The sequence below is a fragment of the Orbicella faveolata genome, unplaced genomic scaffold (genome assembly GCF_042242905.1).
Source record: "Orbicella faveolata isolate gen_17 unplaced genomic scaffold, um_ofav_v1 contig_2, whole genome shotgun sequence".
NCBI lineage: Eukaryota > Metazoa > Cnidaria > Anthozoa > Scleractinia > Merulinidae > Orbicella > Orbicella faveolata.
Window position 1 is genome coordinate 6,397,501 of NW_028301547.1, and position 13,404 is coordinate 6,410,904.

General features: G+C 37.7%; 1 protein-coding gene across 2 annotated transcripts in view; it reads right to left on the minus strand.

The window, feature by feature from the left end:
- LOC149111719 (uncharacterized) overlaps window positions 1–68 on the minus strand; it is a 1,322-nt gene extending 1,254 nt beyond the window's left edge. For both annotated transcript variants that reach the window (XM_089289855.1, XM_089289854.1), the window contains exon 1: window positions 1–68. This exon is cut by the window's left edge. The gene's annotated coding sequence lies outside the window, so the exon portion shown is untranslated.
- Window positions 69–13,404: the final 13,336 nt, after the last annotated feature.

The following is a 13,404-nucleotide window of genomic DNA, read 5'->3' on the forward strand; positions in this document are numbered from 1 at the left end:
GACAGACAACTCCAGAACGCCTATCGGAACAAAAAGTTACTTCCGGTCGCCGTCGCCGTCGCAAAATAGCCTGGTGCTTAAGTTCCGTAATATGTAGGGAAGCAAATTCAAACGCAAGGTTCAGTATTTGTATTTAGACAGGTTTTCTCCCGGTTAATTCGACGTGTTAAAGGGAAATCTCGTAAGCTGGGCTATTATCACGAAGAAAAAGCAAAAAATGAATTTGCCCTAAAGGAACTCGCTTATACAGTCCCGTTTCCCATAAATCGAAGGCATAATTTTGTTGACTCTATTTTTAGCGACGATTTCGAGCTTCGTGCATGACTGCTCACGCCACTCAGTTTTGACCCAATCACGAGCCCCGTTGTATGAAAAATACATTACAGCAATTTATGCATTAGGTTCGACACATGAACAGAACGCCGTATGAATCAGCTGACGCTCCAAAGTCGCATAGTGCGACAGACCCTGCCGAATTTAATGTTGTTTGCCGCACCAAACCTAACCTGCCGAACCAAACTGATTCAAACGCCGCTCTTCTGCCGTACTTAACTCATCAGTTAGGTTTGGCGCATGAATGGAGCGGCGTTTGCAACGGGCCTTAATTCCACCGGTTTCGCGGAAAAGTAAGTGCACTCGGTTGTCCTAATGACGGCATTGTTTTCGGTGTGAAGCAATATTTATATTTTGACAGCTTTGCAAAGAATTGGATGCCAGGGGACGCTTGTTCCGCAATGTTACGTACTTCAAATCTTAAAATCACCAGTGTTAAATTGTATTTAAAGGTATTATTGATAGTATGTATCACGTAAACATTTAAAGTAATGATTGAAAAATTCAAAATTTCAGTGGTCAGGAATAGGAATTTCGATTTCCTTATCATTTCTGTCACAAAGTTAACCGCAATCCACCACCATCTCTTTTTCTTTGAATTACACAAAAACGTTACTATAGCAACTTTAACTAACCGAGTTCGAGGTCTGCACTGTACGTTAAAGGTATGTTTAGTTACTGTAAGTTAAGTTCCTCTTCGATTTATGGCCCAAGCGCAAACCGCGCAACGTAAATAGCAGGGCCGATAGGAAGGATTCTTAACTTACAGCACACACCGAGAAGACGATTTTAGTCGTTTTGCCGCACCAACTGCTGTCATGGACTCACGTGCGTGACTCTTTCAGCTCGCGATTCTCCAGCCACTTAGTCAAATACTTGTTTTAAAATGTGGAATAGATTCCAGCTAGGGGCTGACAGACGTGGAGAGTTAGATACGTGCCTTTTTTTTCCGTTGCAGCTGGTGCCCCAGCACGCATTCCGGGCCTATTTTTCATTCTGCTGCCGACTTAAGACTACACAGAAAAACTTCTGTTGTTTTCAAGCAAATTCCCGTTCGTTTGTTGTTTAGGTTAATACCTGGCACGGGAGCACATTAGACCATTGGCAAATTTATACGTGCTAGTTGAAACTGCACTCAAACCGTAAGCAAGACGGTGCAGGAATTTTTTTCTTTACTTCTTCTCTGCACCTCCCTTGCCTGAATGTTTTTGTATTTCCCCACCCCTCACCATTTTCAAATAGTCCTTCCCATACTAGCTCACTGATTTAACCAAGGTATGTTGTAAACAACGTGATAACATAATTTTGTGATATTCAGCGTCTTGTTAGTGTCATACTAACAAAAGATGGAACAACGGGATTTTGGTCTAAGGGCGTACACCTCAGATGGGAAAATTTCGCCTCGAATGTACAATATTGCCTGTAGATGTCTTAACGGTTGCTTACTGCAGGATTGAGTACAACCCGGCCAGCTCAAAGCAGAATATATCAGCTGTGTTGCTTTATAAACAGGATGTAGTTTGCAAAACACACATTTTGAAATTCACAAAGCCTGTCTTCCATTCAGCAGTCATCATCGATCATCGGTGTTACAATGCAACACTTGTTGCACTGTCCTGGGTTGGAGTAATCCGTCTCGCTTGGAATGATCGGAAATATAGATAAGCACTTCATTTTTCACTTTGACTGGTGTTTAGAGGGTCTAAAGTATTTTAAAGTAATTCCGTGTGTTTTCCTTACCAATGATGGGTTCTAAACTTCAAATAAACGTCAAGAAGGATGATTCCGATCATCAAAAATAACACGTTTACGCAAATTGACATAAATTTGATATAAGTAAAGCCACTGTTTTGCAAGTTTACTCAATGATATCCGTGTAAATCTTCTCCAATTTTGCCTATCCATGTCCCAATTTGCCTTTGCGTTGTTTGTTTGTAGCTTTTCTACAGTTTTAAGCCTCAGTTGGGATATTTCAGGTAATTTCATGACCTGTCCAGACCAGGCCAAAAATAATGCTAGTCATAATCGGGGATTTAACAAGACCTTGAATCTCAAGTATAACGATTCCAAATCTAAATGGAAGCCGTTTTTCAATTTTCATTGATCTCGGGCAGCAAGGGGTGAGGTAGTTGGAATTTTTATTTTCTCGGTAATTTCGCGTGAAAAGATGTGCGACTTCTTGACTGATATCAGTAACATCAGCTATTAGGAGCGATATGAGATCTTTAAAAATGACATTGCCAGGTGAAAAAACTCTAGTAAAATAAACTTCACGATGTGGAAAATTGGACAGGGGGTAAATTTCTCTACTGCCTAGGATATGTATACTTAGCGTGCACCTAAATAACTCCCTGTTCGAAGTTTCTCCATAGGACTAAGAATCGCAACAAACTTCCAGTTTTCTTTAAAATTAAACTCTCGGAAACATATCTTTGTTGCTTTTGTCAAACAGCCCAAAAATGGATGCTTCATCTTTTCTGGCCGGTATGCCCGACAACAGGGGTCTTTTGGAATAGTGTTTATCTTTTTGTCTCGGTAGATTCAATACCAGCCTCACAAGTTTTAAATTTATACCAGGTCATAAAAGAGTAAGTATTGGCAAAAATTTACTGAATCGTTGACTACTTCTTGCCAGACACTACATTTACTCCTGTAAGTACAAAAATGCTCAACCATCCTTCATAGAGTACGTCAAGTAGGTTAGATTAAATTTGAAAATTGAAATACAAGTTCCAATATTTACTTGAACACTAAGCGCGTTTCAAAAGAAATAGCATAAAATGCTTCAGTCATTATAACTGCTTTATCTCTTCTTCTAACTATTGATAGAAGGGACAATTTTACTTAAAGCGATATTTAAGACCTCTTTTACAAAGGAAAGAGCTTTAACCCCGCATTTCAAAGAAGGAAACCTTTATGATCACGCTAGCCTTTATACTAGTTTTCCTTTATGAGTAATAGTTTTTTTTATAAATTCAGGTATAGAAAATCCTTTACTACATGTTTTCAGAACTTTCCCTGTGTGGTAAATGTGGTGTACATTTTCACAACGTTGTAATCTTGTTGTTATTATAGCTTGGTACGTATTTGTTGCAGTGACAATATGCACACCAACAACTACCTTTGATTTAAAACTCAAGATTGCATTGACTGCTTTGTCCAGTTAACATTGTTTTGAGAAAGTTGCCTTTCTCAAACAAAGTGTTAATCCAAACCTTGTGTCACTACAGTTTCTTAAGGCACGTGCTTGTTTTAAAGTTTGTATACGAAAATCATAATGAAGGAGGAGTACAGCTAAGGTGTAAATTCGCTTTCAGTAACTTAACCTGTATTATTACTACTGATATGACTGTAAGCCTATAGTTATGACAACTCGTTGTCTCATGTTGATCGATAGATGTGAAAAACTATTAAATAGCTAGTTATAAGCACCGCTTACGTTAGCAAAAATACAAAGGAAATCACGACGACTGATCTAAAATGGACTAAAACGTAGTCCAGAGATTCATCAAGAAGTGTTGCTACTAAAAGAACAGGTCGTGAATGGTCGTCACATTGCCAAGAACTCTTCACTAGCCATGAAATAGTTGCAATGTGTGGCTGTGTCATCAGGTAGCCTTCACGCACCGGTTAAATGCTGACAATTTCTGTTGCTATGTGGATATGACAACTTGGGCATTGGACACAGTCGCACACTATTTGCACTATGTTGGTTATGTAGTTTGGGCCGGGTTGTAAAGGAAAAACGCCAACATCGCAATCAAAACTTAAGGTAGTTTCCCTGAAATAAAACTGCCGATAGATTTTCGTTCAAACTTTGTCCACTGAATATTTATCATATGAGAACTTTAATCATAAAATAAAAAAGGGGGATGCCCATGCTCGTTAAGGAGCAGTGAGGCATTGAAAATGTCCCATTTTAGCATTATTTAATGCTTATTACAAGAACGCATTCCAAGTTATTGTAAAATCTTTGTGAGCCCAGACTCATGAAAACACGCCTCAAACTACAGTCAACACTTGTGTCGGACACAAATAAACTTTTTAAGTTTGATTTGACAGACAGCTGAATTCTTGTTAAAATATTGGAACCAAATTGCTTGCCACGGCTATCAAACTGCAAAATAGAAAAAACTACAGTGCAGCTGCTATTTTCCTTATTTATTCAATTTTCAACAATAGAAATCAGATCAGTCTTTTCTCACGCAAAGCTAATGATTAGTTGATTAAAATGACTGGAAAACAATTTGGGGTGACCGAGCTCGTTAGTGAGCTATAGCCATTTTTCAACTGACAGAACTCAATATCAAGGCAAATCCGCCATGTTTTCAATGTGCGCGTGCACGAACGTGCGCTAATGACGGCATAAATTATGCGCAGTAAGGATGTGCAATGCAAATGTGAGGAATCACTTTAATAAGTGGACAAACCGACCTAGTTTGCTCCATCCACCTTGTCTGAACTCAATCCGCGGTATCATTCGCATCACACGAAATAGTTCCTCGGGAGATATTGAGATACAAAAAAAGAAAGACTCCCAGTGGTTAATATCTTGCCAATCTTTACAAAGAAAATGCCTCCGTATAATGTGTTCTTCTCGATCCTCGGGTAAAGATAGAAAACGACAGTATGTGCAGCTCATTGCTTCCATTTTCAGGGCCGACTTTCGCCAGTTTGATGAGAACGTTCCTCGCTACAGAAAGCTTTCTTCTAGAGCCTATTATAACTCCCCATGAAGCTTTGCAAACCAACCTCGTCGCTAATAGAATATATACTAACAGTTCATGTATATTGATGATAGATAATATGACTTAAGCTAGAGATGCATTATTTACTCTCTACCCTTTCGCTTCTAGTCACACCATTTTATTTGTCATTTATAGTTCCACAACAGGATACCACAGTGTAATAGGTTCTCATTTTCTCTTAGTTAACTTACATTGTGAAATAAAGTAAGGGTTGAAAATGGCAGAATAGAGAACTCCTCGAAGAAAGGAGAAAATGCAATCTAGGTGCATAACTTGTTTTTGTACGAGGAAAGAATATTTCTATTGAACTTCTCGGAAAAGGAAAATTAAAAAATTAAAACCGTCTGATGTTGTTTGAACAGATGGTGTTGATTTAATGAGCTGCTTGCGGATTAAAGCATCTGACAGGTCCTGACAAGAAGGATTATGAGTAATAACTTCGCGGGGATCAAGTCAGACTCACGTTGAGTGATGGTTTTAGTTCTTTTATGAATAGCATTTCATATATTACGCAGTCGAGTTGATTCTTGCACTTTTTTTAGGACGGAGAATTTATTCGTAATAGATGATTTTTTTTGACTTCGTGTTGTAGTTTTATGTGCTTTTCAATCGAAGAAATAAATCCAAACAAAACTGACGTCAAATTAGGACAATTTAAGGAACTTCAAACATTAGCCTGAGGTGAACTGTTTAACACACAGAATGGGATTGGCTATAAGTGAAGTGTTGATAATAATGTTAGGTATTAAAACGTTTTTAATTTTCTTAATTTCTAATTAGTATTATTTTGTAAATTAACGATGAAATAACATATAAGGAGTCTTTAATAGAGGTGTTGTATTTCTCCATTTTTCCATACTTTGTCTATACTTTTAGGTCACTGCGTTCGTCTATAAGATAAACCAATTCATTACGACTTCACGTTTTTCCAATGCCACTACTTAGTTATTTACCTCTATTTGAAACTACACTTCAGAAAATTTGCAATTGCCCCCATTTCTGGTTAGAAATACCTAGACATACCTCTTGTTCCTTTTCTAAGTCCATGAATACACCTGTAGCGGTTTTCGAGATTACGTTTCAACATGAACTTGAACCTGTAAGTTAAACGTTTGCGAAACTTTTTAAAATGGTCGATTAAACAATTTAAAGGGATAAAAATTGAAATATTTGAAGTAACTTGTAGTTATTAGTTTGTAAAACATAAAAGCACTTTTCTGAAAATATAGAGCCCCATGCGAAAAAATGAAATTCAGTGTCAGTGTCTCAGCACTTGGAGTACCCTTCTCTGGGCTCACAGCTTTATTTTTATCTATTGCCTGTTGTACGGAGATGCTTTTAATTATGCATTGGCTTAAGGACGTTCGCACTAATTGTTTCTGCGCATCCTTACTGCGCTTAATACTAAAATGAACAATGATAGCGCAGATGGCCATTGTTATAGCTTTGCCTGGATTTAACGATCTTGGACGTTCGGTTATCCCTATTTTTCTTTCCAGGAACAGATTTTATTTACAATTATCTCAACACTGTCCAAAAATGAACAAAAAATCAATGTGGGAAGCTAAAAAAAAATTCAAGATTTCCGTCCACGGGTCATTGAATCCTGCCATCTCGCGGCTGCAAGGCGCGTGAACCTACGGTCGCTAAATGCGAACTTCTTCTTTAAGGAGCCTCAGCAGTTGACTAAATTCACTTAATAGGTCCACTTAAACAATATATGGCAGAGAACATTTCACTTCAAAGATCTAATTGCAATATTTTGGGGCTTACAGACACTGTGGTCTTATTCGCTAACGAAGCCCGATTTTTTCAGATTTAGAGTGTTCTTCCGGGCATGTTCTCTCCAAACGAAGTCGGTGACTCCCCATTTTTTTACATTTCTGACATAACTAACTCATCATCTCACTGTGGCAAAAGTCTCAGAAAAAAAATCAATGCTGGAAAATTTTCGCGCCAATGTCCTTAACTTCTACAATGTTTGCTCACAGAAAATTTTTTTATTGACGCTCGCTGTTAGCAGAACACGCTCAATGGGACTTTCTTCTATTTGCTTTTCTTCACTCTCTCAGAGCTTCTAAACTCTCCTGGGGCGCTTAACCATACACTGTAGCACAAACAGCTTTATCTAATTATTTGTTATTGCCCAAAACAATCACTTACCTTTTTAACCTGTTATCTGCGGGCACAAAGTGACCGATCCAGGTACGTAGGACTCAAGTAGTTAATTTAAAAATCTAATTTGTAAATAAGATAAGGGCGACTTGATTCAAGTAACTTGAATCTTCCATGGCAAACAAGTTTTTGACTGCTCCTCCCAACTTTTGGCCGGGGTCGCACTAGAGCCAATTTTGCTTGTATGACTAATAAATCTGTCAACAAGTAGTGTAAAATAAGTGCGACCCCCAGTTTCAAAAACTTGCCAAATTTTGCGGATTGTCAAAATTTCGCCAGTCTTTAAAGAAGCCGAAGTGCTGCCTGGGAGGCTTCGAAATTTGGGCAAAGCAAACAGTTTTGTGTTTTTTTTTAATCGTTAAACTGTCATGTTTTTCTGAAGTGTCTGGATAAAATTACGACGAGAAAATAACTTTGGTCGGCTAGTCCAGTTTGTCACGTGCGATGGCAGAACAAAATCTTGTTTTACCCGGTCCGTCTGACGCTTTTCACAGTTATTTCAATGGAAACGAGGAATATGAGCGGCGTTTTTAAATTCTTATGACCCGTACCCCGGATCGGGTTACTGGCGGTAATTTTTTTCCTCGTCAAAAATTGGAAATATTTGAATTCGCTCTAGTGCGACCCGGCCCAATTTTCGGTTCTGTACATGAAGCCTTTTGGTTCAAATAACATTTAGTACCGTGTATCTTTTAAAGAGTTTTAGCACTGATTTGAAGAGGGGCCATTTGAGCCATAGGGGTGGCGAATGGTCCTACAAAAACTCTGGGTCTCGCAAAATTTTAGTCGAATTTCACCGGTCTGGCAGTCTCGTTTTTTAGCGGTTATGTGCGTTTCGCAGTCTCGATTTTTATACGAAGTTCTCTCGGAGTCTCGACTTTTTGTAAGGTTAAGGGTTTCGTTTGTTTGTTTTTAATAAATGACGTCTTCTTGTCACTTGATATCGAATTTCAATAAAGCAACTTTCAAATTTCCGAGACTGAGAAGTTAATCCTAGCCAAATTGTCTGAATTCCACAAAAAGCTACAAAACTTACCGCAACGTCATTTTGGCACCAAAAAACAGTTACTTTGCTCTAGGATATCCTAACGTAGTGTGTTAAAGTCGAATTTCCAGTTCCAGCTTGTTCGCAAAGGCTGGCTAAAAGGCTAAAAAGGGAATCAAGAAGCCACACACAACCCACGATAGCTCATGATGAAACCCACGAAGTCGAAAAACTTATCTGTTGCCCCTGTGGAACTGTGTAAAGGCACAAGATTTTACGACAAAAGGCTCCTTTGTAAGACTTCTGTACAAGCTCCTTCTCGCTGATTCTTATAGCTCTCGCCGTCTCGCAAAGTCTCGCATTTACCATTCGCTACCCCTAGCCATGAACACCTGGCACTTTTTCTAATTTTTTTTTGTGATAACTATAGGATAAGGGCTCTTAAATTGATGTAAAGGCTCAGCATCTTTACATCTTTAATCTTTTCAGCATTTGAAGATGCCTTTTCTTATTTTAACCAAAAAAAATGCTAAGTGTTCATAATACTGTAATATTTATGGACGGTTTTCCTTAAAATCCAAGATGTAGTTTGTTGGTGTGTTTGTCCACATAATCCTGAATATGGAATCTAAACTAAATTTGACTACAGCCTCTAAGAAAGCAGACTCTAAGAAAGCAAAAATCGTATCTATATTCAATAAACGAGAAAAGACTGTAGGAAATGACTCTGGCTCCGAGTTGGTGTCCAGTCCTCTGGGGTTCTACTCTACCGTTCTAGATTTGCAAACCCCCTCAGCTCTAAGCTGTCACAGTTATAATAATATTCAATTTGCACTGCATCATGTGACAAAATGAAATTTTTGTTGGAAATGAAAGCAAGCGACTTAGATATTTTCATGTTTTAGATTCCAAGATATATCATTTCACGGTTTGTTTTAACTGACTCAATTGCACACGCATATTATCGCTACCATCGTTGCAAAAGGAAAGATTCTCTGCGATCATTATTTGATCATTGATCGTTGATAAAATCGGGTTGAAGGAAACCACTCTCCAGCGATCGTAACGGCTGTAAAATTAACCACAACAGTCTTTTGTAAAGCTACAACTGAAAATGGACATCAATTGACAACTTACCTACTAATTCACTGAAAAATGGTTCATGTCTTGAGGCGTTTAGAGCAGACAGTATACCGTGTTCATTACGTGCAAATTCGATGCAAACATTCCCTTTAGTATGACAATTACCAGACTTCTGTTGCTAAAGTCTTTGGTCATAAGTAAATATACTACACTGACGTTAAAAATTAGTCAATGAGCGCACGAGAAATTTGGCAGTAATCGTTTGTGTAGGAAATTCACAGCGTATGAGGATCGTAGAGAATTTTGAATTCCTAGATTCTCTATTTTTGAAATTCCCCATAATTCACCCTGTTTGCCACAAAAATTTTGCATAAACTATTGTTGTGAAATTCTCTTAGGAATATGCAGACCTCTCAAGAGCATTTAAATATAAATGTTTATGGGAAATTTGGGGGCAAACGGAGTGGATTATGTGGAACTGGAAAACAGCATCATTCCACACATTGGGTCAAAGGTGAGACAATGAAGTATATAAAGAAGAGGAAGAGAACCAATTATCTCCAAAGTATCCCGTATGAGAATATTTCCGAAGTTAGTACGAGGAAACTCGGAGACTTCCGATGGCCATCCTAGATATTTCGAAGGCGATCGCAGATCGAAGTCACTGTACTTAAAGAAAAGGCCTTTTGCACTCACTGTGCACAAGCAGTAGTTAGATTGTTGAACTGACGGTCCAATGTTCAGTTGGCTTTGGTGACTAAAAGTTATAGTAGCCGTAGTAATCAACTGAACAAGTTTTATACATCTGTCCTCTTATTGATAGTAAATTGCTTGCGACACCACACAGCAGTTACAATCCTCTCAACACTAAGCTCTCACATCAACATTAATATTCAATTCGCAATGCGCACTATTGTGTATGTGAGCATGGTCTTTTAGTTGGAGCTGACAGCTAAGCGATTTATTTTTTTCACATTTTAGTGCCAAAGATTTATCATTTTACGTTTGCTTTCAACCGACGCAAATGCCGCAATCGCTGCAAAAAGAAAAGTAATGTGCTGCCATCGTTGCGATGATATGGAAACCACTCTTTAGTGATCGCAGTGATCATTCTCGATAATTGCAGAGATCGTGCAATCATTTTTAATACCAGTAATATAAAGGATCTCTGACCCTTTTCTGTGACAATCACAGCGATCTATAGAAAGCAACGTTTAGTTTCTTCTCAACAAGTTATCCATTGGATTCATCGACTGCGTTCCTTTGTCCCATCCGACATTTCATTGTTTTCATCATGATACTAGCTCAGGCCCAATTCGTCTCTCAGAACAGATAAGTAGGAAAAGAAAAAAAAAAAAACGAAACAAAAACGAAAACAAATAATGAGCTCAAAGTATTGGGCTGTGGCGAAATCAAAGTTAAGTCCCAAAATGGCAGGAAAAAATTATGAATTTTCCGCATCGTTTAGTTAATTGCTTGTAACACCCTCAAGTAAATACTGAAAATGACTTTTATGCCCAGCTTGAGGTAGTAGCAATTTTTTTTTTATTAACAGGGAAAATATTTAAAGTAACCGATAAGGAAAGTCTTAAAACAAAAAAGCCACCATTTTGTTTTCTAATTGGTGCAGGAAAAATTAACCACAACACTCTTTCATAAAACTACATCCCGAAATAGACATTAATAGCCAACTTACCAGTGGAAAGACCTCCTAATTCACTGGAAAATGGCTTCTGGCTTAAGGTGGCTGCTAACAGTTTCAGCACTTTGCAGCAGTTACACTTTAACTGATCAATACCACCACAATTTATCAAGCGCGGATGTTAAAATACTGGTATCGCACAAATACCTTATCATTGTTAAACAAACTGTGTTCATCTTCCTGGCATAATAGGTTACCATAGCAGCGATGAGGTCTGTTAAAACACCCTTAATTTAAGTTTTATGTTTTGTAATTAAAAAAAACAAACGACGCAGTGAGACCCACTTTTAATTACCGAATTGTAATAAGCATTTTAAGATGAAACTTTTAGTTGGAGTTGGGCTCCAGTATCATTTTACATTTTTGGAAAATTTGAAATGGCTTGACAAAGAGCGGTAGTATTGATCCGTCAAAGTAATGAGTGCTGGAAACTATTGCCAGCCACCTTAAGGCGTTTAAAACAGACATTATTCCGTGTTCAATACGTGCAAATTTGACGCACACATTCCATTTTAGCATAACTTCTGTTGCTATCAAAAGGATTATCATAAATGGAAACTAGCAGTCTTTTATCTCAGACCACCAACGTTGTCACACCATTAGCGGTCGACTAAACAGTTATGGGTAAACATACTACATTGGCGATAAAAATTATCCAATGAGCGTGGGAGAACTTTTACAGTTATTGTTTGTTTAGGGCATTCAGAGCATATTTTGCATTTTGTGCTAGTGTTATAGCTATATATATATTATATATAGTGTTATTTTAATTATTTATTTATTCATTTATTTATTTTAGCATATCTTAAAACACAATTTTATCTCGTTTACATATAGATATAAATTTTTTAGATATCTTTTAACCTTTTTACAATTGTAAATTTAGTTAGCATCGGGCAGGCGAAGAGCCACCCTGTGGATATACTGCCCGAAATGCCATTATTATTATTTTTCGGCCTATTTTACCACATTTTTTGGGTGTGCAAGAAATGGCTAAATTGAGAGCGTTACTATATTGCTAGCTTATAACATAACGTAACGTTACATAACGTAACAAAACGTAACGTAGCATAGCTAACGTAATGTAACGTAACATAACAGCTAAAGTGATTTCAGAAAAGCCGACTTTGCACTTTTCTTTTCTTTTCGCGAATATCCGATGCCCGTGACACGAAATTGCCATTCAGCTCAGTTGTATTAGCGTTTTGACGGTCTCAAATTTGATTTGTATAATTTCAGTAGCTCAATTTTTTAACTTATATTTCAAGAAGTAAATTTTCTCTTTTCTGCGTTATATTTTGATAACACTAGACAACAAACCAAAGGGCGATTTTTTTTTAATCTCAATTTTGCCATTTTCATCAATCAGAATACAGTGACAGGAAATGACGATTTTTGAGCCCGGTTACACCAGCATTTCGCGTTGTCAAAATTCTCCGCTTGAGAGGCCCAAATATTTTATTGCACTTACTTTTTAAAAGAAATATCGTTGCTTTTTCGGTCGGTTATATTTTTACTGTGCCACGCCATGTATCAAGTTGTTTTTCCGCTCTCAATTCAATTGAGCCATTTTATTGACTTACCGAAATGAATACTGAATAAGTCGAAATGTAAAGACTCTAGAAAATATTATGTTCGCAGCCAAAATGTTCATGTAACTGTTTAAACTGGTAAGCGATCTCTCTGAGAATGGAGAATGGATATCGCTTCGTATTCACCGCGTTTTAGCCATCTGAAAACGTGAATTTTCCCTTCCGGTTAGATCACACACCGCGGTGTTTAGGACCTGGGACTAGTCAGGCTGTCACGTCAAACAAGAACGTAGGTCTACAAAATCTCGTAAATATTTACAGTTTTAAACCAACATTGAAACTGCACCTAGTGCTTTATTCCTAGTACATTTAATTAGTCCATGTTTCGAAAAATATGTCGACGTGCGTTCTTGTTTCGATCGACTTCACAGCCTGACTATTCAATTGCATGCTCATAAAATCACACCAAAGGTAATCTCGTTGGTCAATCACACAGTAAATAGAATCAAAACTCGGGGCAAATAATGCAGCTGACGCGAAGCGCGGGAAAAAGAGTGCAAGTGACTCCCGATTGGTATTGGTTTTACTTCTGATTGAATGACAAAGTGACGCGAGTTTTTTAGGTCAAACGCTCAGCGTAGCTATGCAAAACCAGTTGCTTTACGACAGTCACTTGAAAGCGGCTGTATGATTTTTCTCTTGCAATTTAGAACAAATAAGCGGATTATGTATTTTCTTGTATTCTCAGCTGGCTAACAGAAGTTTCTTGCTTTCTCCATAATTTATACTTCCATGGATCAATACTACCCCCTTGTCACATGATCCTACAATAATGGTATCACACAA